The 26,824-nt window shown below is 40.5% G+C and overlaps 1 protein-coding gene and 1 pseudogene across 5 annotated transcripts in view; both read right to left on the reverse strand.

The window, feature by feature from the left end:
- Positions 1-26,824, reverse strand: part of DIAPH2 (diaphanous related formin 2) — an 865,016-nt gene that overhangs the window by 110,124 nt on the left and 728,068 nt on the right. The window lies entirely within an intron of this gene.
- LOC141548373 (eukaryotic translation initiation factor 2D pseudogene) lies at positions 3,100-9,988 on the reverse strand (annotated as a pseudogene).

Genomic DNA, 26,824 nt, shown 5'->3' on the forward strand with positions numbered 1-26,824 from the left:
TAGGCTTATTGAACATCATTGTCCTACCCACACTCTCCAATTCAGCCAAACTGGCCTTTCTATTCTTCACTCTTAGCATTTCATCTTCCATCTCTGTGCCTTTGTATTGGCTGTTCTCCATGCTTGAAGTGCACTCCCTCTGTACCTCCAACAGCCACAAAACCTTTCCTTTTTAAAGATGCAGTTCAAGTACCACTTTCTACATGAAGCTTCTCAGATCACCTCAATTGTTAATGTCCTCCCTCACAATCCATTCTGTGTGTGCGAGCGCACACACATACCTACCTTGTACATTTATTTCCTTTACATTCTCTCGCTCTCTCTCTCTGAAACTGGGGCTAGATATATAAAAAGGGGTCATCTTCCTAGAAATGATCATTAAAAGAGCTGATGATTTCAAGTGAGAAAGTATAGTGAGAGGAGAGATCCTTGGGTTATAATGGCAATTAGAGGCTATGAGATGGGTGGTGATCCAGCAAAGGAGATTGATAGCCATAATATTATAGAGGGAAAAAAAATACAAATACATTACACATAAAATTAACTTAATATGTGTCAATATGGGTGGTACAAGGAATAGAGCATCAGGCCTGAAATCAGAACCCTAATTTTCAAATCTGGCCTCAGACATGAGCTGTATGATCCTGGGCAAGTCAGTGCTCTTTGCCTCAGTTTCCTCATGTGTAAAATGACCTTGAGAAAGAAACTGCAAACCACGCCAGTATCTTTGCTAAGTAACCCCCCCCAACAGGATCATGAAGATTCAGAAATGACTGAAACATGAACACTAACAAAAAAGTGTAAATATAAAAATAAATATAAATGTTAAATAAGTGATGTTGGAAGGGTGTGTGTGTGTGTGTAGGTATAGGGCCTTCCTTTCCTGATCACTGATCATTATCTGAATCATATTCTCCAACTGTGGTTACACCTGAAGCTTCTCTGTTTTCTTTCTACTCTCTCACTTGGTGATATCATGAGCTCCTGAGAATTTAATGGTCATTTCTGGGAAGACAACTCTTCTCTTTCCTGCAAGAACATAATCCTGTCTCAACTCCCTATTGCATTTTACATGGCTTGGTGCACAGGAATAGCCAACTCATTATATCCAAGACAGAAGTTATAGCCCCCTCGAGCCATCTTTGGAACTTTCCTATAGCCAGTCAGGTGCCCCAGGCTCACAAGCTCCACATTCTCCTGGCTTCCTCACTCTCACTTCCACCCACAGCCGGTTACTTACCATTTCCACGTAGACCTCTCCCATCTAGTACCTCCTTTTCATCCATTCCAGTTCAGGACCTCATGCCTCTCATCTAGAAGATGTTTACAAACTCCTAATTTGGTTCCCTGACTCCATCCTCTCCTTATTCCAATCCATTCTCCATAGGGCTACTAACACGATATTCCTTAACAGCAGGTTTGCCCCTATTACTGGCTACTGTTCAATAGTCCTCTCCTGGACAAGACACTTAGTTTCTGGGTGCTCAATTTCTTCATGCGGCTGGGGGATAAAGTGATAAAATGTCTGTAAAGTTCTTTATAAACCTTCAAAGACTGTGCAGTTTTATCATTATGAGCATTAGCGCCTTTGGGAGCCCTGTTTGGCTGTTCCTAAACAGTTCATCACAACTTGGCTTCAACCTGGTCTTTTAGCTTTGTGATACACTAAAGTGTGCAAGAGAGCCAGACTCCCATTTCTATATGGATTTCCAGACAACAAGCATTAATTAGGTAGAGCACTATTATCCCCACTATTATCCCTGGACAAATAAAGAAACTGAGTGTTTGTCAGGTTCTTGTTTACCCACAGTCAATGAGTCCAGAAGTAGAAGGCTCACATTGCAGACTAACCCCCTTTCCCCTTTTTGGACAGGATTGCTACCCGTAGGATATAAGAAGACCGCTCGCAAGTAGTTTACCAAGATTTCAGCAAAACGTTTTTTTTTTTGGTCTTAGAAAAAAAATTTATTTTGGTGGCTTTGTTCAGTCAGAACTCAAAAACGGTTACAGAAATGAGTAGCTTATAGACAGAGCTTGGAATTTCTGGAGACTAGCTTTGTTACTCTCTCCTCAGGACATTTAGGAGTTCTCCCCACCTGATAGATAAGAATCAGACTTTTACAATCTGCTACTTGCCCCTTTCCCCCTTTCCAAAAATAATAGGCAAGATGTTAGTCAAGCTTGTTTAGAACAGAAAATGATTTTGGTCAGAAATTCTATTTCATTCTTTCAAGTTCAAAGATTCTAGAATCCCAGAACATTTCTAACTTGGAGACATTTTATGGTCTATTCTCTACAGAATGCAGGATTCACATTTATATGGACTTTTCCAAGATTTTTTTCCTTACACATTGTAATATTCTCCCCATGTGCCAGAGAAGGAATAGACTTCTAGAGACTCTTAACATGGTCAGTCACTCAATAAGCTGCAGGCTAACAATTGGCATAAATTCCATTTTCCCCCACTCCTACTCCCACCCTTGAAAGGAATTCACCAAGATTTTTGGAAAAAATTATTTTGGTGACAAATTACATTGGCTTGTTTCAGAAGTTGAAAACAGCCTCAGAGATGACTGACTGGAGAGTCAGGACACTTGGAATTCCATTTTAAGAGTATAGCTTTGCTGTGTGACCCTGGGTAAGTCATTTAACCCCACCTGCCTCAGGAAAAAAAAATACAGATTTGTATAACATATCTTCTCTTCACATACTTGGTGGTATAGGGGGACTCACATTAATTACAGATGATACCAATAGCCTATCTCACAACAATTATAAGTTAGATTTTGTAACATTCTCCCCATCTGACAAACAAGAACCAGAGCTTTTTAATTTCCCAGAGTAAAGAGAAGGTTTATATACTAGGTCAACCACATTTCTTGCCTCCCTTCTTCTACCCCTTCACCCCAAGCTCTCCCCTTCCAGGATTACTAAGCGAGGATTTTTTAAAAATTGTTTTCAATTTTTGTGGTTTTCCTGTATTTGTTTTTTTATTTATTTTATTTTTTTAAGTCTTTGTTTTAATTTTTTAGGGGTTTTTTTGGTCTTTGTTTTAACTTGTGGGGGTTTTTTGTCTGTTTTGACTTTGGGGGGGTGGTCTTTGTTTTTTTTGTTTGTTTGTTTTTGCTTTGTGGATTTTTTTTATTTGTTTTTTGTTTGTTTAGAACAAAACTTCTATGGACTATGAATTCTATTTCATTGTTTCAAAGATTAAACAATCACAGAGATAACATTAGATCAAGATTAGAACCCCAGGAAACCTGTAACTTTAAAGTATAGAATCCAACTTTGTTTCTGCACTCTGCTGTACATAGGATTCACATTTGTATAAAGTTTACTAAATAGTTTTATTCCCAACAATTGAGGTAAACATTAATATTCTCCCCATTTAATAGATAAGAATCAAGTTTCTAGAGGTTGTTACTTGCTCCTAGCAAGTCAGCCAATAAGCATTCAAATGAATATTTACTGTTCCTTTTTTTTTGGGGGGGGGGGGACAGTATCACTAATTCAGCACCTGAGGAAGATGCTGAAAGAGTTTAGCAGGATTTTGGCTAAGATTTTTTTTATTTGAAAAAAACGTACTTGGGTAGCAAATTATATTTTTTTTTTCCAAAAATGGAAAACACAGAAATGACTAGCTTAAAGATTAGGTTTCTAAGAACTTGCAGTTAACGTCAGAGCCCAGTTTTGTCACACCTCACTCCTCATTGTACATTCTATAGTACAGTACAAGTAAGTACTTATATAGAGTTTATCAGTAGCTTTCCTCACAATTATGAGTTACATTTTGTAATATTCTGCCCATCCAACAGATATGAAATTGAATTTTAGAAGTTGTGACTTGCTCATAGTCACAGTAAGTAGACTTCAAGTACATTTCAAATGATTACCCCCAACACCTACCCACCTTTTATTAGGATTAGTAAACTAGTAGATGAGGAGAATGTTACAGGTAGTTAATAAACATTTCAGAAAAAAGTTTGTTTTTTGCCTTTTGGTTTTAGGACAAAAATGTTTATTGTAACTAATTTCATTCTATTAAAAGTTGAAAGTAGGTGAAAACAATCAGAGAAATGATTGACAGAGAGAGTAGAGCTTCAGGAACCTTGAGACTTGAAGTTACAGTCCGTCAGTTCTTGCAAGCTTTGAGAGCCTTTTCCAGGCCATAGATGTATTTTGCAGGGATGCGATATTCTTCAAGCAGGAGATGGCTGAAAAGACTGCTCTGGTTACCTTGGATTTGGACCTGAATAGCATTCCTGTTCTAAGGGACCTGGCTGACCATGGCACTGGCCTGGCCACGTTGCTTAAGAAGAGCAGCCACATTATAAGGATCAAGTCCATTGGTCTCCAGATTCCGGATCATGGTCACTTTTTTGTTGAATGCTTGCTGTGCCAGGATGACTTCAATAGGATAGATTTTTCTTCAGGACAGGCTCTTGTCCATAAAAAGTCACTTTATAGGCAGGCTGCAGTTTCCCCAGACATCTTGCAAAGAGGTTATCCCACGGAAGTCTATCCAGGTTGAATTGCTCTGATTTCCCCAAGAGGCAGTTGCACAAGATGGAATCCAACTTAAAAGTCTGCATCAACCAGCTTGTTCTTCTGGATGTAGTCACAGAGGGTCCCGCGGACCTCACAGGAAGAGAGGATGCTCCCTTTCTTAAAGCCGGAGTCTTGGAAAAGAGCAGACATTCTGGCCGGGATACAGTACAGGGATCTGATCTCTGGAGGTAATAGGACTGTTCCTCCTCCGGTTCCCCCTTTGTAACCTTCTGGGTAGTCGGATGGTCTGGAGATGGCTTAGGCATAATAAAAGAGGTGATACTGGGGTGCTTCCAGTCCACGGAAACAATCCTCTGCACGCCTTTGTTCAGCTCCTTCAACTGCACGATTTGCTGCTTCATCATCTGGTGCAGGAATTTAGAGAGCTTTCTGTAGCTCGACTTTTTCATGTCCAGCTATTGCCCTCTGGGGCAGCGGGAAAACATGTGGCTGCCCAGAAAGGTGCTAGTGAGCAAGGGCAGGTCAGCCTCAGTGACCCGGCTCTTCAGCGTGTGAAAAAAAACAATTATGCAGTAGCTCATCCATCTGCTCTTGAAGGCTCTTGTCACTGGTGGGGCCTGACTCAATTCTGCCATATCAGAGCCCTTTGCAACTTCTAGGGGGTGGGGGGGTTCTCTTGGGCCTCCCTGATTTCTTTCTCCCTTTGCACCTCTTCCTGAACAACGGGGTCCCCCGGGCCGCCCCCTCCTCTCTGGTGCTCTCCTCAAACTCCGGAGTAATCTGGTCCAAGGGGACAATGGTGGGGGAGGACCTGTGGCCCATGTGCCACAAACAGTCGAGGTAGGTGTGGAGCACAGCGAAGCCTTCCCCCTTCAGGCCAGAGGCCAGCATCTCAGCTGAGGACATTTTGGCTACCGCTATAGCCACCGGAGCCCTGTTCCCAACCAAGGCAATAGCACAGAGATAACCCCTGCTTTACCACAGACAGGCCGCCAGAGGGTACCATGAAATACGTTCCTCCCGCCAACTTTCTCAGCACCGTCAGCCATGCCGTGAAGGCGAGTAAAAGATCCTGATAGGCACACAGAGTATAAACGGTTGGGTACAGGTTTCTCTCTACCTCAAAAAAACCCAGGGTTTCTCCCACTCACATATACAGTGGTGGCGTTTCCTTTGTAAAGGCGGAGTCTCACGTTGCTGAGCTCCTTCCTCCCAGGAATCTGCTCTTTGTCAACATCTGGAAAACTGACTGCCACCTCAGCCTGAAGCCTGTCAGAGGCCTTGATGGCTGCATTCGATTTGATGTGTTAAGACTTGGCAAACATGGGCTGTGTTTGAGGCCTCCTCACCCACAGAGCGGAAGGAGAGCGGGATTGGAGGCTTGGAGGCTCCCATGGGGCTGTGGTCCCTTACCTCAGCCTTCAAGCACCTTCGAGGGCCGTGGCACGAGCAGTGACGCCTGCGGCTGCGCCTGTACCTCTCTATGTGGGCGGGGCTGGGGCATGCTTCCTCCAGTTAAAGGGGGGGTGTTTCCGGCCCAGGCTCTGGGGGTACCTTCTGCTCCTCCGAAAAGGGCCCGCTCTGAAAAAAAGGAACCCTTTCTGTTCCTGATTGATACTTGTGCCACAGCCATAGGCAGGCAGAAGGTGCTGTCCCAGAAGCCCTAGCAAAACTTTGGAGAAAACGTGATTCTTGGTGATAAAATGGATAGATATGGTCTAGATGATAACACAATTACATGTTTCCAAAGCCATGGGGTAGTAGAACTCAAAGGGTTAATTAGACATTATTAACACAGCAGGAGGTAGAGTACCACAAGAATAGCCTGAGCTATTTAACATTTTCTTTCCTGGTCCTAGCTTAGAAGTCCCGTCCACTCGATGAAAGGGAGAGCCAACACACAGAAGGACGCGTTCTAAAAAGTTCTCCACAGCTACAACTCTGGGTAGAGACTAACTAGTACGATCATTTTTAATGATTTTTAATGATCACTCCAAAAGCCTGCTCTTCTCTGGGCCAAACCCTGTCAACTTCCCCAAAGCTGAGAAATACATTTACATTACAAGCAAAAAGTGAAACTACTTCCACAGTGGATAATAAGTAAGGTGAGGCGAGACATTTAAAGGTCTAATTTCTCATCTTACAAGCTCTTTGAGCCCTTGAAAAATACTGTCCAAGTTCATATTTCTACCCTGTGCAGAGATCTGAATCCTCAGCTGCTCCTATTCCTTTTAACAAGGAGGCAGGACTCGTTCCTAAGTCACAAACCAGAGATCCAGAAGCAGCACTTCGCTCGGGTCCAGACGGGGAAAGGCTGCCTCACCAATTGCCAGTGTCTCTGAGTGGCAGAGAACATCCTTAAAGAACTGAAAAATGGCAGCTGACCAGCTTTCTCTTTAGCAATAGCAGGAGATTTCTGCAATGGCTCTGGCCTCTCCATCAGCCTCCTTTTTGAAAATAAGCCTCTCTTGTCAAATGAGGAAAGGGGAGCAGACTGAATGCCATCAGTTCAGAGAGCTCCAAGACCCAGCCTGCTTCTGCGCTACCTTTCTCTCCAAAGACAAACTGAGTCTGATTAAAATTGGTGTTTTGACAGCCCATGTTTCTCATCTGGTTTTGTTTGCTTCTTTAAATTGATGACAGGGGCGCACAGTTGAGCTGGCAGTGGTGATGAAGAGGTCAGGCACTGAATTCAGTACCTTTTTCTCTTTCCTTTGGCCCAAATGGCCCTTTGAGCTCCCCAGTTATTCATATGAGCAGGAGGTGGGGCCCAACTGGCCTCTTCCACTCTCTGATATGAGGGCAAGCTGCACTGGCACTTATTGCTCAAAGTCCACAAATTCAATGAATTCAGATAATCCAGGCAGAGAGAGACAGGGAGCGAGCCAGCCAGCTAGCAGAGAGCTTTTCAGTCTCAATCATTGTTTTCTTTTTCTCCTTCTCCGCTATTAATTCCAGTATGAAAACCTTTAAAAATTAAAAGCCTTTTTCCGAAAGGCAATCTTGTTTTGTGCCAGTACAAAGGAGCAGGAGAAAAGGTACTCCCCTCGACAGGGTCCGGGAAAAATCTGATTATTTCCACCACGCTCTCCTATTATTCACCTGTCAGTAAAATATGTCCTCTCATTGTCTCTGTCTGAATGCTTATTTTTATTGCACTGGGGCTATATGGTCATTTTTGGATTTATTACCAAGTTCTTGAGGTCTCCCCTGCCTTTTTTTTAAGCATGTTTTTCTCTTCTTTAAAACACACACACACACACACACACACACACACACACAAAACTGGGCCACATGCCTCTGAGGAGAAAGCAGTACATTATTTCATTCCCACCTTTTCTTCTTTTTTGGCATCTCTGAGGCCTGCTATGCCCAGAAGTGCTTCCACTCAAGCTGGACCATCAAATCAATTATCACAGCAGTCTGCTTTCTGAATATGAATGGCAATGAATGACAACAGGCCAAGCAAACTTTCAGCTTTGATTTGTCATTGGTAATGTAAATCTCCCCCCCCCCCCCCAGTCTGTTTTGTTTTATAGACATTTCTGAAGAAGGAGCAGTTTGGGGCTTGGTCAAACTCTCCCCCTGCTGTCGACAGCTGCAAGGCATCAAATCCACCAATAAAAGCTTTACCTTTTTCTAGGCAAAGTCACAGGGAATGATTATTGCCAGAAAATGTCTTCCCGCCACCCCCTTGGCCTGCTTGTACTGAAGAAAGGCCCAGCAGAGCCACCTAATTCATTCGGACAGGTCCAAATGCGTGGCCCTAATGGTTCTGTGCTACATGGTATTCATTTTCCGATTAAGTGCCCAGCGAGGAAAGCTGCTTGAATTGTTCAAGTGGGGTGAGAGCCAGGCTGCCTGTTCACAAAGGCCAAGGCCAGTTCAGGGCACAGGTGAAGGGCAGCGGCCTGCAAAGGGAGCTACTTAGCACCTCCAGTGAGGAAGCCGGTATGCTCCATGGGACCTCTCAGATTGCTCCAGGTTCTTTCCACGGCCCAGGAGTGAAGTGCTCTCACCAGCCCTTTGGACACATGTTCTTACGCGGGTGGTTGGAAAGAAGATGAGTACTACAGTAGGGCATTGATCATGGTCCAAACAACCAATAAGCATCTAGCAAGCTCTTATTATGGACCATGCAACTTATTGGGCTGAGGGGATAGAAAGACAAAAGAAAAAAAAAACACACATATGCAGACCTTAAGAAGTTTATAATCTAAATAAAAGAAATAGTACAGAATGTAAAAGCTAAGACACATGGAAATAAGCTAGATAAGAGAACTGAGTGAAAGTGAGAAGAGGAGATGACCCTTTTTGACTCATTACTTTTAGGGGAAAGTGTCTGTTAATGAAGTTTTACAAAGTGTTGTATGGTTACCAAAGAATAAACATTAAGAAATTACATTAGAAAAAAATATACAATGTTAACAACTAAAAATGCTTTTGTAAAAGATTGCATAATTGTAGAAATATTTGCTACAACTATAAATAATGGAGATGGTGAATTGATAGAAGGTATTCATTTTGTTTGTGTCAATGTCTATTTTTATTGCTGATGAATAAACACATTTTGTAGCACATAAAAAAAAGTTTATATTCTAAGCAGGGGAAATAATATGCATATACACATGTAAAATAGATACTATGGGGGTGAAAGGGGCAAGCACCAGCATCTCTAGAAGCAGAAAAATCTTGATAGAAAGCAGGGTCCAACTTTTGGGGGGCCACGGCCCCCTTTGGCAGTGTGGTAAAACCTAGAAGCCACTTCTCTTTAAATGCATAAGAATTATAGGCTTGCAAAGGCAGTCATTTAACTAGAAATACAGTTATCAAGGATTTAAAAAAAAAAAACCATAAATGAGCTAACAAACTTCAAGAATCCCTAGCATAGAAGGTGGTACTTGAGCTGGGTCTGGAAGAAAAACACTGATTCAGAAATTCTGTGCCTCACTCTTTTTGAAGCTTTCCTTTGACTGGGCCAAGGGGCTGCACTCCAGCCTCCCCTCACTGCCCTTCTATCTCAGTCTTTATGACTAAACCTTCACCGGCTTTGCCTGGGAATCCCTCATCCCTATGACCAAGCCCAAATGCTCCACCATCTGCCTTTGTTGCCGAATGCTCTGGCAAATTCCATGACTGGACTCGTTGGTCATCCAATCTCCACCGGTTCTCCCTTGGAAATGCATGCCAGTACTCCGATTCTTTCCTGATCAATATTCTTTATCTCTTCTCCAAATTTACTGGCTTCTTCCTCACTGCCCACAACCATATCCATAGTTCCCCTGTCCTTAGGCAATCTTCACTAGACCCTCCCATTCCTCTAAAACTATGAATTCTTACTTCTTCTCCCTTTCAGTCTCTATTTGTTGTTGCCACATCTTCTCTAACTGCTATTTTCCCAACTCTCTGCAATAAGATTTTTCTTTTCCTTCCTTCCTTCCTTCCTTCCTTCCTTCCTTCCTTCCTTCCTTCCTTCCCTCCTTCCTTCCTTCCTTCCTTCCTTCCTTCCTTCCTTCCTTCCTTCCTTCCTTCCTTCCTTCCTTCCTTCCTTCCTTCCCTCCTTCCTTCCTTCCTTCCTTCCTTCCTTCCTTCCTTCCTTCCTTCCTTCCTTCCTTCCTTCCTTCCTTCCTTCCCTCCTTCCTTCCTTCCTTCCTTCCTTCCTTCCTTCCTTCCTTCCTTCCTTCCTTCCTTCCTTCCTTCTTCCTCCTTCCTCCTCCTTTCTTCTCCTTCTCCTTCTTCTTGCTGAGCCAATTGATGTTAAGTGATTTGCCCAAGGTCACACAACTAGGAGGTGTTAAGTGTCTGAGACCAAATTTGAACTCAGGTCCTCCTGACTTCAGGGCTGGTGCTCTATCCACTGAGCAATATGATTTTTAACCCCATAACTACAACACAACTTTTCCCCTAGGTTACCAAGAATCTGCTAACCACTAAACCTGGTAGCAGGTTCTGAGCCTTTGGGTTCATTTACTTTCCTCCTTTGGCTGATATTGCTTTTCTCTCTACCTGTATGGCCACTCTTCTTCAGGGTCTCCTTGGCTAGAAACTTAACTATCCCCAACCATTAATATGGACATCACGCAAGACTCTGTGCTCACCCTTCTTTCTTTCTCTATAATCTCTTTGTGATCTCCTCAGCTCTCATGGATTCAGTGGCCATATCTATGCAGAAAATGCTCCAACACAACTCGGCAACCCTAATCTTTCTTCTGAGCTCTATGGAGTCCTATGTTAGCAACCGTTTGCCCAACATCTCCACCTGGATGTCTGAAAGGCTTCTTAAACTCAATGCTGCTCAGCACTAAGTATCTGCTTTCTAAACCCTTGATTGATGTCCAAAGGGGAACTTCTTACCTATCCCCAAAAGCAAATTAGTCCTCCCTCTAAAAGTTTCTTTCTATTGAGGCTGCCACCATGCTTCCAATCACCCTTATTCACAACTCAGTCAATGTCATCTTTTCTCTTTTTCTTACATCTTCCACCCCAATTACATTCCATCCATTCTAACTTCCCCACATCTCTCAAGCATTCTCTTCTCACCACTCCATTTACATAGCCACCAGTCTAGGTGAGAGGCTCATCGGCTATTGTCAGGAACATGCACAGCCTCCAAATTGATTTTCTTTACTCAAATCTCTTCTCTACCTCCACACAGATGCCAAAATGATTTTTCTAAAGCAAAGGTTTGATGATGTCATCCCTGGGCTCAAATATCATCCATGGCTCCCTATTTACTCAGTCTAGCATTTAATAAAATCCTTTCGCAGTCTGGCCCTAACTTACAATAGTGTGCAAATGCCTTGGGATGTTTCATTTGTTTCATTTTGTGAAAACAGTGGTCAAATGTATGTGACTCTACTAAGCTGACTCAGAATGTCCGATATTGATCAGAGAAAGCTAAATTGACTGGTTTCCTCGGTTTTAGCTAGATCTCTTTCAGTGGAGTGCTGAATTTCAAGCCACACACATGCTCCAATGCTCTCTTTGGCTGGGTTTTGCTGATTTTCTTTTCCTGTAAGTTTTCTAGGAATAGATATCACTATGAGGAAACATTCCAGAGTTGTAGCTCTTCTAGGACCTACTTCAATGACTTTTAGAGATTCCACAGTAGCTGCTGGTACATACGGAGCAATTAGGTGTGACAAGGACCATTCAAGTCCACAATGAAAAGAGATAAGCAATACTGAAGTACAAAACTATGGTGGGAAATGAAAATCAAGAACTGACTTTTGTTACCACAAAAGAGCTGAATTAATTCTTGGAAAAGAAACAAAGCTCTTTGGTCAGATCTTATGGATGGAAGGACCAGTGCCGAGCTCTCTTCAGTGTGGTGCAGATGGAAGAAAAGCGAGAAAACCAAGGTTTTCAAAAGGCTGCTATCCAGGACTATGACGAACAAATAAACTAGTTAAAACCAAACTTGTCAAGGGCAAGCTAGACAAAGAGAGGAAAGTGGCACTGACCATTCTGGTGTCCATCAGATTGTAAATCATCCTCTCCCCCAAACAGTTTTGGGGCTTTTTGCTTTTCACTTGGGCTTGGAAGTCTCATCCTTCTTGAGGTGGTGGTGAATTGTGCTGAATATGTTCATATGCCAAGAAGCAAAATGGTCTGGAATTAGAAACATTTTGAAATGGAGAGGGCATATCTCAAACTGATCTGGGACCAGGCCACACATCACAAAAGATTCGGAAACTTATCCAAAAGAAGGAGATAAAGATGGCAGTGGCCTGAAATTCCCTTGCTTTGAACACCATTCAAAAACTAGAAGCCGTGCTCACTGATGGGCTTGACAAAATAGACTGCAGGTTAAAGGTCTGCTTCATAACCAATGTAATACAAATGTGTTTTCCTGAAGAATGAAAGAATATGTTCCAAAAGTTTGGCTCCTAATGTCACACCATGGCAAACAAATGGTTACAACCAAAATAAAACATATTGAATAGGAAAAGTTTGGTTTTTTTCAACAGTGCCCCAACTATAATGTAAATCCATATTTATAATGGTTTGACCCTGTCCCAATTAAGTGTGTATCAATTTCCCATGTCATCCACTCCATAAAGTTATTAAGTTGCCTATTCCCTATCCTCAGAAATCTGCACTGTGTTTCCTCTCACACAACTTTTGGGCATCCTCCCCCTCCCAGTGAAATGCCCCTTGGCCTTACCTCAGCTTCTTAGAAAGCCTTGAAACTTTCTTCCTTCAGAGGAAAGGGAGCTGTATGTGCCAAAATGTTTGTGGCAGCTCTTTTCATAGTGGCTAGAAACTGGAAGATGAATGGATGTCCATCCATTGGAGAATGGTTGGGTAAATTATGGTGTATGAAGGTTATGGAATATTATTGCTCTGTAAGAAATGACCAGCAGGAGGAATACAGAGAGGCTTGGAGAGACTTACATCCACTGATGCTGAGTGAAATGAGCAGAACCAGAAGATCACTGTACACTTCAACAACAATACTGTATGAGGATGTATTCTGATGGAAGTGGAAATCTTCAACGTAAAGAAGATCCAACTCACTTCCAGTTGATCAATGATGGACAGACACAACTACACCCAGAGAAGGAACACTGGGAAGAGAATGTAAATTGTTAGCACTTCTGTCTATCTACCCAGGTTACTTATACCTTCGGAATCTAATACTTAACGTGCAACAAGAAAATAAGATTTACACACATATATTGTATCTAGGTTATACTGTAACACATGTAAAATGCATGGGATTGCCTGTCATCTAGGGGAGGGAGTAGAGAGAGGGAGGGGAAAATTTGGAAAAATGAATACAAGGGATAATGTTATTAAAAAAATTACTCATGCATATATACTGTCAAAAAATTTATAATTATAAAATAAAAAAAGAAAAAGAAACTTTCTTCCTTCAAGGTTTAGCTTAAGCTACATCCTTAATTAAAAAGCCACCAAGTCATTAATGCTCTTTTCTCCCCTCAAATTCTCCTTTCTGTATTTACTTCTCTTTTTTACATATTGTTTTCCTCCAGTAGAATGTAATAAGGGCTGATGCTTTTTTTCCCTTTTTTCTCCTTAGCCTAAGAGTGTAATGTACATAGTAGGGGCTTAATAAGTGTTTATTCTAAAATAGTATTAACCTTATTTTTTGAACCCTAAAACACATGAAATTTGACTAAAATTAAGACAGAAAATTACCACTTTCATACTACTCTGAGTATGCATTTAGAGGTGCATTTAGAAATTAACTATGTTTCTACTAATTTATTCAATATTTCATTCAAAATATTCTTTACATAATTACATTTCTTAGAATTTAGTTTAAGAACTGCAATTTCAAATTAGGTGATTTCAAGTATACCTATATACCTAGATCTGAATCAAAACAAATTTTATCATCATCAGGCTGAAAAAAAAAAAGGTAGAAAAGCCAAATAATATGTTGTAGATTAACATAAATTTACATAATCACTAGCTCAAAAACAGAGCAGAATCTCATTTTATTTGCTACTTTTGTTAAAAAAAAAAAAAAACCTCAAAGTTTTGCAAATCGTGCTTTCAGGATCATCTCAGCAAGCATCTAATAGTGGGCTAAAATTTCTGATATTATTAGGCAGCAGCATTGTGAGCTGAATGTGGTAAATGTGCACCTGATTTTCCATTCCCTGGGGATTAGCATACAATTGTGATTCTACCCCAACATTAATTATTGCGTAACAAACATTCATCATATGAAGAAAGATGCAAAGGGACTTGGCAAATTCCCACTTCCCAGAAACTAAAGCAGACTAAGTCCCATTGCTGGGCTGTTTAAGGGCCAAGTTTCACTAGTTTATTAAGTAATTGAGAAGAGATACGTTTTAATGTTCTTTCATTAGAAATCTCATGAAAGACTAGAACTGGAAAAGTGCCCATGAGGTTGCCATTAAATCTAAAGTCAGTAATCACCTCTGCATTCCCGTACTTTGGGAGGTCACAAGGTACACAAGCCATTCCCTCCTAAGATGACTTCAATCAATTGGACACATTCATTAAGCACTGAGGACATACAAAGTACTGGGCAGACAGAGACCAACATTGGGATTACTCCTTCTCTCCCTCGAGAAGCTGCCATTCTCAGGGGGCATAAACTAAGTTCTAACCAGAAGCAAAGCACTTGATGGGCTTTTCCTTGGAGGCTCTTCTGGAAGTCATATTGTATAATGGAGGTGGAATGAAATTTGAGGGGAATGTCTGTCATTTCACAGACACAGAAGTGATTTAGTCAAAGTTGAATATAACACGGGTTAGATGGGAGATCTAGACACACACACACACACACACACACACAGCTCAGGGCATGCAGCCAGGAAGACCTGACTTCAGATTAGGGCTCAGGCACTTCTAGCTGTGTGACTTTTGTCTGCCTCAGTTTCCTCAACTGTAATTGGGGATACTTAGCAGGGTTGAAGTGAGGATCAACGCTTTTAGCACAACACCTGGCACAACGTAGGTACCACATAAATGTTATTATTATTATCACCTTCATCATTCTCTGTCTACCTCCAGCTGAATCTTATAAGATACACTCACATGAATTTTCAAATATAATATTTATTTTGTTTCCCCCCCTCTCCCTCAAAGCACCATCACTGTATTCTCTTCCTCTCCTATGGGCTGATTAATAATAATTAATAATAGGATTGAGAATGCCAAGGTTATTTTTTTTGCCAATTCAGGAAGGCTTCTCCTGACATACAGAGATGCAGCTCGGCATGCATATTTACTCAGTCGACATGGGATTGAAAAAGTAAAACTCACATTTCAGAGTGAATATCAATGAGTAGCCCCAGAAGAAAGGTGTTTTCGCTTTAAATAACTGAATAGTTTAAATTTATTCTTAAATATCTTTCTTCTCAGACTTGCCCATTTCCATCCTCCCAGTCATTGGGCTCATCCCCAGCTCCTCACTCCCCCTCACCCCCACCTAGAGTAAAGCACTTAGTTAATAAATGCTTATTGCTTAATCAGAGAAATACAGTGTGGAACAACAGCTCACGCCTTTCTCATTGTACCCCAGCAAAAGAGGAGGAAAGGCCGTATTCATGACATAGGAAGAGTAAAAGGACAAGAAGAAAGGAGAAACACCTAGTTTACTTCTAGAGCCAATGTGCTTGGATCTCCAGAGCATTAACTATAGGGAAATAGCAGAGCCCAGAGAGCAAGCCTCCTTGGGAAGCTCCCAGCAATTAAAATTTACACTAAGTCTTCAGTGAGTTAAGAGTGGAATTTCCTTTAATTACACAGGCTCTGTTTGGAATTATTACCATACATTGCCCCAACTCCCTAGAAGTAAGGTGTGGGGCTATCACAAGTGGTCCTAGTTGAGATTCTCAGACAACATTCTCAGTATGAATGAATTGTGCAGAGAAGCAGAACTTGCTGCTTCTCTTTAACCCCGCCCATTTCTATAGGGCACTTGTAAATTAAGTCTCCCAAGATAAAGAGCAAGTCATGCATGAAAAGCCTAGGTGCTCCAGATCTTATCCAGGGGCCCGGTGGGCTGACTACCTGTCAGATAAGGGGGAAACCTGGATGAAGCCTTGCTAAACTGACAAACCACAGATAAGCATCACTAAATCAAACTTGCTTTGCTTTGTTCAACCCTCTGAATTTTAATTACCTCATATTTAATTAATAAGACTACACTAAACCAAAGCTTAGGTGCAAGGAGGGAAACTTGTTTTCACAATTCAGTTTCCCTATTCTAACAGCATCCCAGAGCTCCAGAAGGTCATGTAGTGGGTCCCAGAAAGACAGCCACCCAGCCTTCCTAAAAATGGCCAAAGGAAAGACTCTGCAGACCTTGGACAAAAAGTATGAACAATTAAGGGCATATTAAAATCAGATCATCAGAAATAGACAAAAAGAAAATTTTGTTCTAAGCCAGGAAAATAAAATATGTCATTTTCTGGTTTTTAAGAGAAAAAGACACAGGATGAGGAATGCCAGTCATTAATGCTCTCCCCAAGGATCATCACTCACCAGTCATTCTTGATTTGTGGGCCCCAAATGCATACTGTGCTATCTGCAGCCATCTTGCAGCCATGAGCTGAAGCAGAACAGGGGAATGCAAATGCACAAAATAATCTTTGTGACCCTAGACAAGTTTTTTTTTTTTTTTTGAAATCTTGATTACGTGTGATTAAAAATTTAACACTGAAAATCAACGCAACCAACTCAGCTTGCTTGAAAACAATTTTAATGTCATCAATAAGCATTTCGGAAGAACCTACTGCATAGCAGGTGCTGTGCTGAGCTCTGGCAACACAGAGAGAAAAGCAAAATGGCGTCAGACAACAAGTAGCTTACGATCTACTGAGGGAGGCAACAGGAATATATATAATACATATAAATAAAAATTCATGACTAATAGCCATTCTCCAGTAGCTAACAAGTCAAAAGCTATGAACAAATAGATCTCCAAAGAAGAAACACAAAATATTCTTAACTATATGGGGAAAAGCTCTAAATCACTAATGATGAGAGAAATGCAAATTAAAACAACCAAGTTTTTAACCTCATACATTGCAAACTGACAAAAATGACCCCCAAATAGGAATACTCAATGTGGGAAAAGTTGTGGAAGGATAGGCACAATAATACATTGCTTATGGAGGTATGAAATGGTACAATCATTTTGGAAGGCAATATGGTATTAGGCAAATAAATTGAACTAAAACTGTCTATATTCTTTGAACCAGAGATTCCATTACTAGGCTTATTATGCCTCAAAGAAGCCATCAATAAGAAACAAATCCCTATGTATTCCAAAATATGTATAGCAGAACTTTCTGTGATAGCAAGTGCTGCCCATTAATTGTCAAATAGCTAAAGAAACTGTAGAAGATAAATGTAATTATTGTGTCACAGAAGATGAATGTAATAGAACAATATGATACTTTAAGAACATGTGTGTGATGAACGTAGAGAGACATGTAAAGGTTTCTATGAACTGATGCAAAGTTAATTCAGCAGAGGGAAAAAAAACTGTATTGATCCCAACAATGTAAATGGAAAGAACAATGACAAACCAAAAAAAAAAAAAAAAAAGAAATCAAAAGTGGATATATCAAAAATATACATATTAAGCCTCACTTGAAGAAAGAGAAATGAGAAGACAGCCCGAATTCACACTTTCATGGACCTGGGAGGTCCACATCTATTACCCATTGCTCAGGTTTCTAGATTTTTTTTCAACGCATCAATCAGTTATGCTGATTTTTTTTTTCCTTCCTAAAGGATATGATTTGTCATATGGAATGCCCCTCTGGGAAGGGGAACAGAAGGCTCCATAGGATACTCTGATGATGTAAGAAACAGAAAACACTAATACAAACTTTAACAAAAGACAAAAAGAGCACATAGTTTCTCTCAATTGGTTCAACTTGTCAAGTGCACAAGACTTACAGGATGGGCAGATATGATTGCTGAATTGCTATTGGTTATCTTTGAAAATTCATGGACAATGGGAGAGGAGGCAGAAACACATTTTGCCCTCAAAAAAAACAACAAAAAAACAGAAATAAATAGAAAAGGATAAAGTTGCAAAATATAGACCAGTAAGCTTCACTGAAATTCAGAGAAAATCCTATTATTCATCATTAAAGAGATGATTGATAAATAATTAGAAAGGAAACAATGGTCACTGAGTCAATATGGTTTTTATCAAGAATCACCCCTGTTAATCTGATCTCATTTCTTTTGTTAAGAAGGTCAGGAGCCTGACAGATTTAGAAAATGACTGTTTACCTGCATTCCAGTACAGCAAGTGACAAAGTCTCTCAGTGTATCTATGTAGATAAGATGAAGAAATGTGGTAAATGATAGCACAGACAGATTCTCAGCAGACTGAATGACAAAACACAAAAGCTTAGTCCTTAATAGGTCTCTAGTTCACTGGCCTCAGGCTTTGCAGTATGCAGTACAGCCATGTCAGAAGACAGAGTGAACATTCAGAAATATCCCGAAGGTTTGAGAAATGTAGCAAATCAAGCAGAATGCACTTTAACCTCTAAAGCCATCAAAGTAGAATTCTAGATGTTCAGGAGGAGCATAGCGTGACTGGACCATAACCTGTGGAAAACGCATGTAGGGTGGACCTCGGCCTTCCCGGTTGCCATGCTACATGGTTAACAAGATCTCAGGTTGCATTCGGTGAGTAGGTTATGAGCCTTCAGTAGTGATTGGCTTCTGGCTTGTGTTCAGTAAGAGAAGCTGCATTTTAGGTAGCAGTGAAAAAGTTGGAGCAAATTCAGCAATGTAATCAGCCTGGGGAAGAGCTTTGAGGATACATCTTATAAGGAACGGTTCAAGGAACTGAGGATGTCAATTCTAGAAAAGATAATTCTCTTCTCTGGGAAGTAGGATTAAATATAATCTGCTGGGCTTCAGAGGGCAGAATGAGAAGGAATAGGCCAAAGTTGCAAAAAAGACAGATTTGGACTTGATGCTCAAAATGGTGGCGTAGGGTTGGAAGGCACTGTATCTTTACAACTGGAGGCTTCCAAAGTGGGTTGCCTCTAGAGGTAACAGAATCTTCCTTACTAGAAGGGGTAGTGAGCTGCTTCTCAAGTATGGGGTGAACTCAGATCTCTTCTAGCTCTGGGCTTCCACATAAAACTGGACATCCAGATGGCACCTTCCTCCTTATGTTCAAGCACACAGCCCCATTCCACAAGTCTGTTTTTCCATCAGTGACTGACTCCAGAGCTGTCTGCCTCCCCACCTTGAGACCACGAAGTGAAGCTGGGAGAGATAATGGGCTTTTACACAGTACATAATAGGCAAAGAGGCAATAAGGTTGGGGCTGGAGGAAATGGGCTGAGAGAAATGCTTTTTAAAGCATGGTCAAATACCTAAGCAAAGGAAATGGGATATGTTAGCCAACTCGCCCATTAGTTAAATGGTCAAGTATCCCCCTAAATATTTCCTTAACCTTTGCTTTCCCCTTTTTCATTTTTAAACTCAGTCCCACATCTGAAAACACCAGTGTCAACCCTGCTACTCACAAAAAGAATTTCATTATCCATTTCTACTCAGTCTTAAAGTGATTCTCCTACAATGAATTGTCATGTATTTGGAAACTTTTTTCAGTGAAACCAACTCCAATGCCTCTTTGGAAAACTGGCAGCTCCTAAGAGACATAAAGCTACTTCTCGCAGACAATTTCTTAACCTGCATGTTTGCTACAGTTTGGAGATAGCAGAAAAGTATAATTTCACTGTTCCTGCTGCATTAAGTTCTTGCATTGTCCTGAAAAACTCCTGAAAAGAACTACAGAAATCTCCATGACGTGACATTATCTCCAGATGTTTGAATCTCCTCTGCTTATGATTTTTAAAGAGCCCAAGAAAGAAGTTTTGAACTGTGAAGGAAAAGGTAAACTGCACACTGCCAAACACAATCAAAGAGAGTCCAAATTAAGACACTGTCAAATAAAGTTTCAAAATAACTTTCAAAAATAACTGAAGATTTCAGAAGCTTAAATCACTAAAGTTTGGTAATATAAGCTTTAAAAGCTTAGAACTTCACCATGACATAATACAACATCCCTGTGTGACACACCAAAAGAAAAATTTAAAAACTAGAGTAATGATTGCTAAAAATTCTTCCTTCATTACATTCTAGGACAACTCCACTTAACAATATTAGATCTGTGCAAAGACCCTTGTGATTCCACATGTTTAAGCTCATGACTTCAACTTAGCTAGATGTCTTTAAACAAAGGCTAAATGACCACTCGCTGTGGATGTAAGTAGATGAGATTTCTGTTCAGGGATGGGCTGAACCCACCTCACCTCTAAGGTTCTTTCTAACCCTGAGCTTCTGTTACTTTTGGACCCACTTCCTCTCTCCTGTTTCACCTTTGAATTTTCTGGTGCAGTGTAGATTTAACTACTTGTTGCTAAGCCTCTTCTATTTGATGGTGAACCCTTATCCAGTGCAGGGGATACAAAGGTCTGATTTTACTTGGGGACTCTCTTGATTGTAAATAATCTATTAAGGCCCAAATGAAAAAAAAAAAAAAACAACAATCAAAGACGGTTAGAAAATATGTAACTAAAAACACAGACATCATTATCTGCTGTGCAGAATGCTGAACCAAGTACAGGCCAATGTCTCTTCCCTCCACCCTTCTGCCCCCACCCAGTAGTTCTTTTTCTAACACTGGCTCAGCGCTGGGCTGTGGTTACAAGATGAAGTTTTCCCCCAACGAGACTTGAGAAAGCGCCCAAATCACATTTGTACTTCATCACTTGTCATGCAGGTCATGATGAGTGTGTCATGTTATAAAGAAATGGAGTCCACTCCAAGTCTGCATTCTTGCTTCTTTCTTTAGAAAGTAATAAGGTAATGAATAGATGCTACTTTCAATGATCTGGATGTCCTTCACTATTAGAATCCATTGAATTCGGGCAATGGATAAATATTCATGAATGTACACTCTTCTCAAAACAGGGATTTAGACAGTCTGTTCCATTAAACATAAGTTGATTTTTCTTCCAGGTGTCAGCTAAGGAATCAACATTTCGGTCAGTGGCCTTTTCATGATGTTTGTCCTAATAGATGCCACCTGGAAGTAAAAGCAACTTATGTTTAATGGAACAGGCTGTCTAAATCTTCTTTCTGGGAAGGGGATGGTTTCGTGAAGAAATGATTATGATATGAAAAATAAGAAAGAGTTATAACTTCTACTACGACTTAAATGATATAAATAAAAATTACCGATGCACAAAACATTGTCAATTTTGTCTTATGTATCTCTTTACAGAGCTTTTGGGGTGTGTGATTTCATTCGAATAGGAATTCCCAATGTAGAAAATACCACCACTGATGCTGACCTACAACTCTGCATCTTGGGGGTTTGCTTGGGGGATTAAGAGGTTAAACCATTTGGCCAAGCTCACACAGCTTGTATGTGCCAGGGGTGGCCTTCCAGACTCCGGCGCTATTCATTTACCAATTACACTGTGCCGAGCTTCAGTTATGTTATGTGCTACCATAATTGGATCAATCTGTTTCCAGCCAATAGCTTCACTGTTTCACAAGCAAATATCTTGCTTGGTATCTCTGGACGACCCTAAGGCCAATTCCCGAACAACTGGTTTGTTTAGCTACGTAGCCAATCTGATTGGGTTGATAGTTGCTATTTTAGTCTGCCTTTTTTGTTTTTTAGGGTCCCAAGGATATAGCCATAATGCTAGTACCCAAAAATGCTTTGGAGATATTGATTTCCTAGTGCTAAAAACAACGTAAGTTATTTTTTTTTAAATAAGAAGTTGATAGTTATAGAATGTTTTAAGGTTTGCAAGGTAATTTACATAGATTATCTCATTTGATGTTCACAACAAACCCAAGAGGTAGGTGGTATTATTATCCCTTTTGTATGGATGGAAAGACTGGGTTTCAGGAAAGTTAACTGCCCAGGATCCCACAACGAGTAAATATGTGACACTAAGAGTAAATTGCCTTCTCCTTCGCTTCAAGTCCACTGCTTCATCCAGGATACAGTCTTGTCTATTCAAGCAAAGGATCTGATAAAGCCACTGCCTTCTCAATTTCTTCCACAAGCTAAAAAATATTCTATTTCCTACAATAAGCCCCCTTCACTCACTTCATATTTCTCTGCGCCACTATGTGATTTCCATAGCCATTTTAAGAGTCTCATGATGACCAAATTCCTACATATGATGTGGCTTTAATGATACATTTGAAAAGAAAGTGCTGACATCTCTTCATCCTGAAATAATAAATTATAAATGCCCAGGTCTGCTTGACACAATGGCTTTGGAAATGTAAACTCCTGTTGCTTTGCTAATAGAAAAGAGGCTCGTTTTGTAGTGTCAGTGCCATTGTGCCAGGCTAAAAGGGGGAGAAGGGCATGGGCAGAATGCTAGACGCATGCTGGCTTGGCTCCTTTCGAGTCTTAAGGATCCCAGAGCCCTTTGTGGCCCCACTGCTGCTGCCTGATTGGAAGCTAATGCTTGCAGAGCAGCACTGAAAAGCTTGTAAGGTCCTGAGGGCGGCAATAAGAGCCACACACACAGAGGTAGGCGACTGATAAATGTCTTTTGGCAAGGATGCTGATGAAGAGGAGGCCAGCAGCAGCCACTTCTAAGTGGCAGTAGCCACAGGCTCCCACTCAGGGCGTGGTGACCTCACGTTGCACCCTCTGGCAGCTGCACTCTGTGACAGAGCAGCTGGGAGGGTGGGGGGCCTCATAATGCGCAGAACCCAAAGTGGTACAATCTCACTTCAATCCATTAAGGGGGGAAAATGGATTCCCCTGGCAGCCTGCTCTGATTGACGGCCCTTCCTGACTGACCTAATGACCCTTCAGCCAGAGAGCCTTCCCATCCTCCCTCCTGAAAAGCAAGGAAGGAGAGTTTTACTCTGAGCAGCAGTTTCTAAGCCCCAAGAATCAGACCACAGGGCCATGGCTTCCAAATACCAGCACAAACATGTGTTGGAGGCCAGTCACAGCAGGAAGGCTGTCAAGATGAGTTTCCAGCTTTTATACTCCCTCTGCAAATCAGTTTGGACCAAATCGTTGCCTGACTACAACATGTAACAGGTTTAGATTAAACATCTCATTGTATACACTGTAGATACAATATCATCCCTACTGGGATTTTCCAAAAATACAAGGGGACACACGTATTTACGTAGAATTTTATTAGGTATCTCTATCTAGTCTGAGCAATCTTTCTTCCAGACAGATTTTAAGGTTGTTGATCATCTTAGGGCCATCTTATTTTTATTTCCTCTTCTGTTCCTTTGGACCAGATGGATATATGTGACGTATTCCTTAGAGCAAAGATGTACAGTGGGGACAAGCTCAGAGCAGGGCCACCTGAAATCTCACAATAAATCTGAGGTGAAGGCCTATCAAGATATACTACAGGATGCAATTCTCCCTTGAAGTATCTTCTACTTCCTTTATAGCTAGGGATCTATAAAATACAAAGGTAGAACCATTCATTTAGCTATGCTAACAGAAAAAGAACAGGGACAACCATCTTTTAGGGAATTTGAGGGGAAAAGAAGAAAATAACTTTCAAATCTTTCCAAATTCGATAAACTTAATCCTATGCAGTAAGTTAATAGATGATACAACTTCAACAAATTATGGTACCACAATCATGCCTAGTGAAATCCAAGGTGAGAAAAACCATGAGTAAGTCCTCAATTTCATCAGGTGCTCAAATAAAGCACATGGCCAACACCAGAACAGTCTGGCAGTAGACTGCTTCATTTTGAACCATACCTTCCCAGGAGGAGAAGGGGAAAAGGAAGAGAGAATGAGGGAGAGAAAGAGGGTATCTGAGGTGGGATAATACTATCCCATTATTTTTCAAAGATAAGACAGTTTTAATTATTTCTTGGTGGTCCTCTGCTCTCCAGGATGGTTGTCTGTTTATTGATTGATTGCACCTGGAGTGGGGAGAGATAAATGGAAATGGCAGGAAGACTCGAGTGGTATTTCAGGACAGGGTTTTTAGGTGGAAGATGACGAATTCAATGTTTTACACAGGTTCATTCTAGTACCCCACTTTAAGGAATGAGTTAGAATTTGGAATTGGATCATTTGTTCTTCAAGTCTTGCATCTGGCTAAATTATAAGAGCTCTAAGTGGACATTTCTGGAATCTAAATGTTCCCGTAGTTTTGTTATTAAGGAGACACTACTATAAATTCGATAATACCTAAGTATTATTAAGTATTATGTATTAAGTATAAGTATTATTAAATACTGAGTGAAAAGTATTTGTTTGGTACAGGAAGATCAAAAAGGAAATAGGCCCTGCCTTCAAGGAGTTAATTTAAGAGATTGGGGGGGGGGGAAGAAATACTACAACAGAGACAGAGATAAATATAAAGTAGTTTTAAAAGGAGGAGAACATTAATAGAGGTGATGTCTGTGTGTCCAAATTTATTACTTATTTTTGGCATATTATTTTTGGGAGGCAATTGGAACTAAGTGACTTGCCCAGGATCACACAGTTAGGAAGTTTCTGAGGCTGGATTTGAATTCAGGTCAGCTCTCTATCCACTGCACCACCTAGCTATCCCACCTTCCTTTTTAAATTTTGAGTTCTAAATTCTCTTTCCCTGCCTCCCACCTCTTCCCCACCCAGTGAGAAGGCAAGCAATATGATATGAATTATAGATGTGAAGTCACGTAAACCATGTATCCATATTAGCCATGTTTCCAGAAAAATAAAGTGAGAAAATTATACAACTGGCACTCAGAATCCATCAGTTCTCTCTCTGGAGGTGGACTGCATTTGTTTTCATCATTTGTCCTTTGGAATTACCTTGGATCACTGTATTGATCAGAATCTTTTGGCTAAGTAAGAAGTCTGATTTTTAAAAACAAGCTTTATAGAACTTATGCATCTCAATCAGTTTTAAGAAAATAGTACTATGGGAGGCTATATGCAATTTTGGTGATACTGCTACTGCCCAAAACATTGTTGATGCTCTGCTTTCGCAATTGCCTTCAGAGCCATTTAAAATCGTGTCCAAATTATGCCCAAAAAGTTATCAAACTGTGCATACCCTTTGACCCAGCAGCGCTACTACTGGGATTATATCCCAAAGAAATACTAAAGAGCGGAAAGAGACATATATGTGCCAAAATGTTTGTGGCAGCTCTTTTTGTTGTAGCTAGAAACTGGAAGATGAATGGATGTCCATCAGTTGGAGAATGGTTGGGTAAATTGTGGTATATGAAGGTTATGGAATATTATTGCTCAGTAAGAAATGACCAGCAGGAGGAATACAGAGAGGCCTGGAGAGACTTAAATCAACTGATGCTGAGTGAAATGAGCAGAACCAGAAGATCATTATACACTTCAACAACAATACTGTATGAGGATGGATTCTGATGGAAGTGGAAATCTTCAACATAAAGAAGATCCAACTCACTTCCAGTTGATCAATGATGGACAGAGGTAGCTGCACCCAGAGAAGAAACACTGGGAGGGGAATGAAAATTGTTAGCACTAATATCTGTCTGCCCAGGTTGCATGTACCTTCGGATTCTAATGTTTATTGTGCAACAAGAAAATGATATTCACACACATGTATTGTACCTAGACTATATTGTAACACATGTAAAATGTATGGTATTGCCTGTCGTCGGGGGGAGGGAATAGAGGGAGGGGGGTAATTTGGAAAAATGAATACAAGGGATAATATTATAAAATATATATATATATATATATATATATATATATATATATATATATATATATATATATATATATATATATATAAAATAAAAAAAAAATAAAATCGTGTCCAAGGCCATACAGGTGGTTAATGCTCCAGCCTAGTCCATAACCCACATTGTTCTGTTTTTGCTACAACACCGCATGGGTGAGATGCCATCATCACTGACAACCTTTATCTGTGAGTTACATCACATAGGATTTACAAATTTACAAATTACTGGTTTGCACAGGGTCTACTGCTCTTCTTTATTGATGCTAGCAGAACTATGAGCCTGGACAGTGACAACAGCTACGTTAAGCGTTTATGGACGGCAGGGGTGGCCATCAAGCAACAGATAAATCTCAAGTCCCTGCTGTGTGCTAGGGATACAAAGACAAAAATGAACTAACCCTCACCCTTAGGGAAGCAAATACATCTACATAAGGGCACATGTGTATATGTATAGGGATTCAGAAAAACACTACACAAAAAAGACAAACAACATCTGAATTAAGTTTTTAAGAGCTTAAAGTTGCTCTAAGACTTCTGGCACACTTTGAATAAGCAAAGGTTCTGCCCTGGGCCTTCTTCTTAAAGAGAATACATTCCCCCTCTCAATAATCTCATCAGTTCTCATGCATTGAACTAGCTTCTCTCTGTACATGATTCCCAGGTATATACCATTTCAGTATTTCCTCTGAGTTTCATTGCTGTAGAACTAACTGCCAATTTCCTCCTCTTCTTTTAAGATATAGCACAGGAACTATTTTCTTCATGAGGCCTTTCCTATTCCCTTCCCTACCCCCCCCCCAAATGATATTGGCCTATCTCCCAAATTATTTTGTATGTAACTTCTTTATGTATATATTTTTAAAATTATATAATTTTTTTCAAACAGCAGAAATACATCATCACTCTTTATTTCTTCCCCCCCTCCCCCAGCAATTGAGAAATACAAAAGAAAGGAATTACAAGAAAAACAAAAATGCTGTTAGATACATATATAATACAGGAAACAAATCTCCCCATTGGCCCCATTCAAAAATAATGTTTAATTCTGTACTCTTGTTCCTTACAACATGTTTCAA

The sequence above is a fragment of the Sminthopsis crassicaudata genome, chromosome X (genome assembly GCF_048593235.1).
Source record: "Sminthopsis crassicaudata isolate SCR6 chromosome X, ASM4859323v1, whole genome shotgun sequence".
NCBI classification, from domain to species: Eukaryota; Metazoa; Chordata; class Mammalia; order Dasyuromorphia; family Dasyuridae; genus Sminthopsis; species Sminthopsis crassicaudata.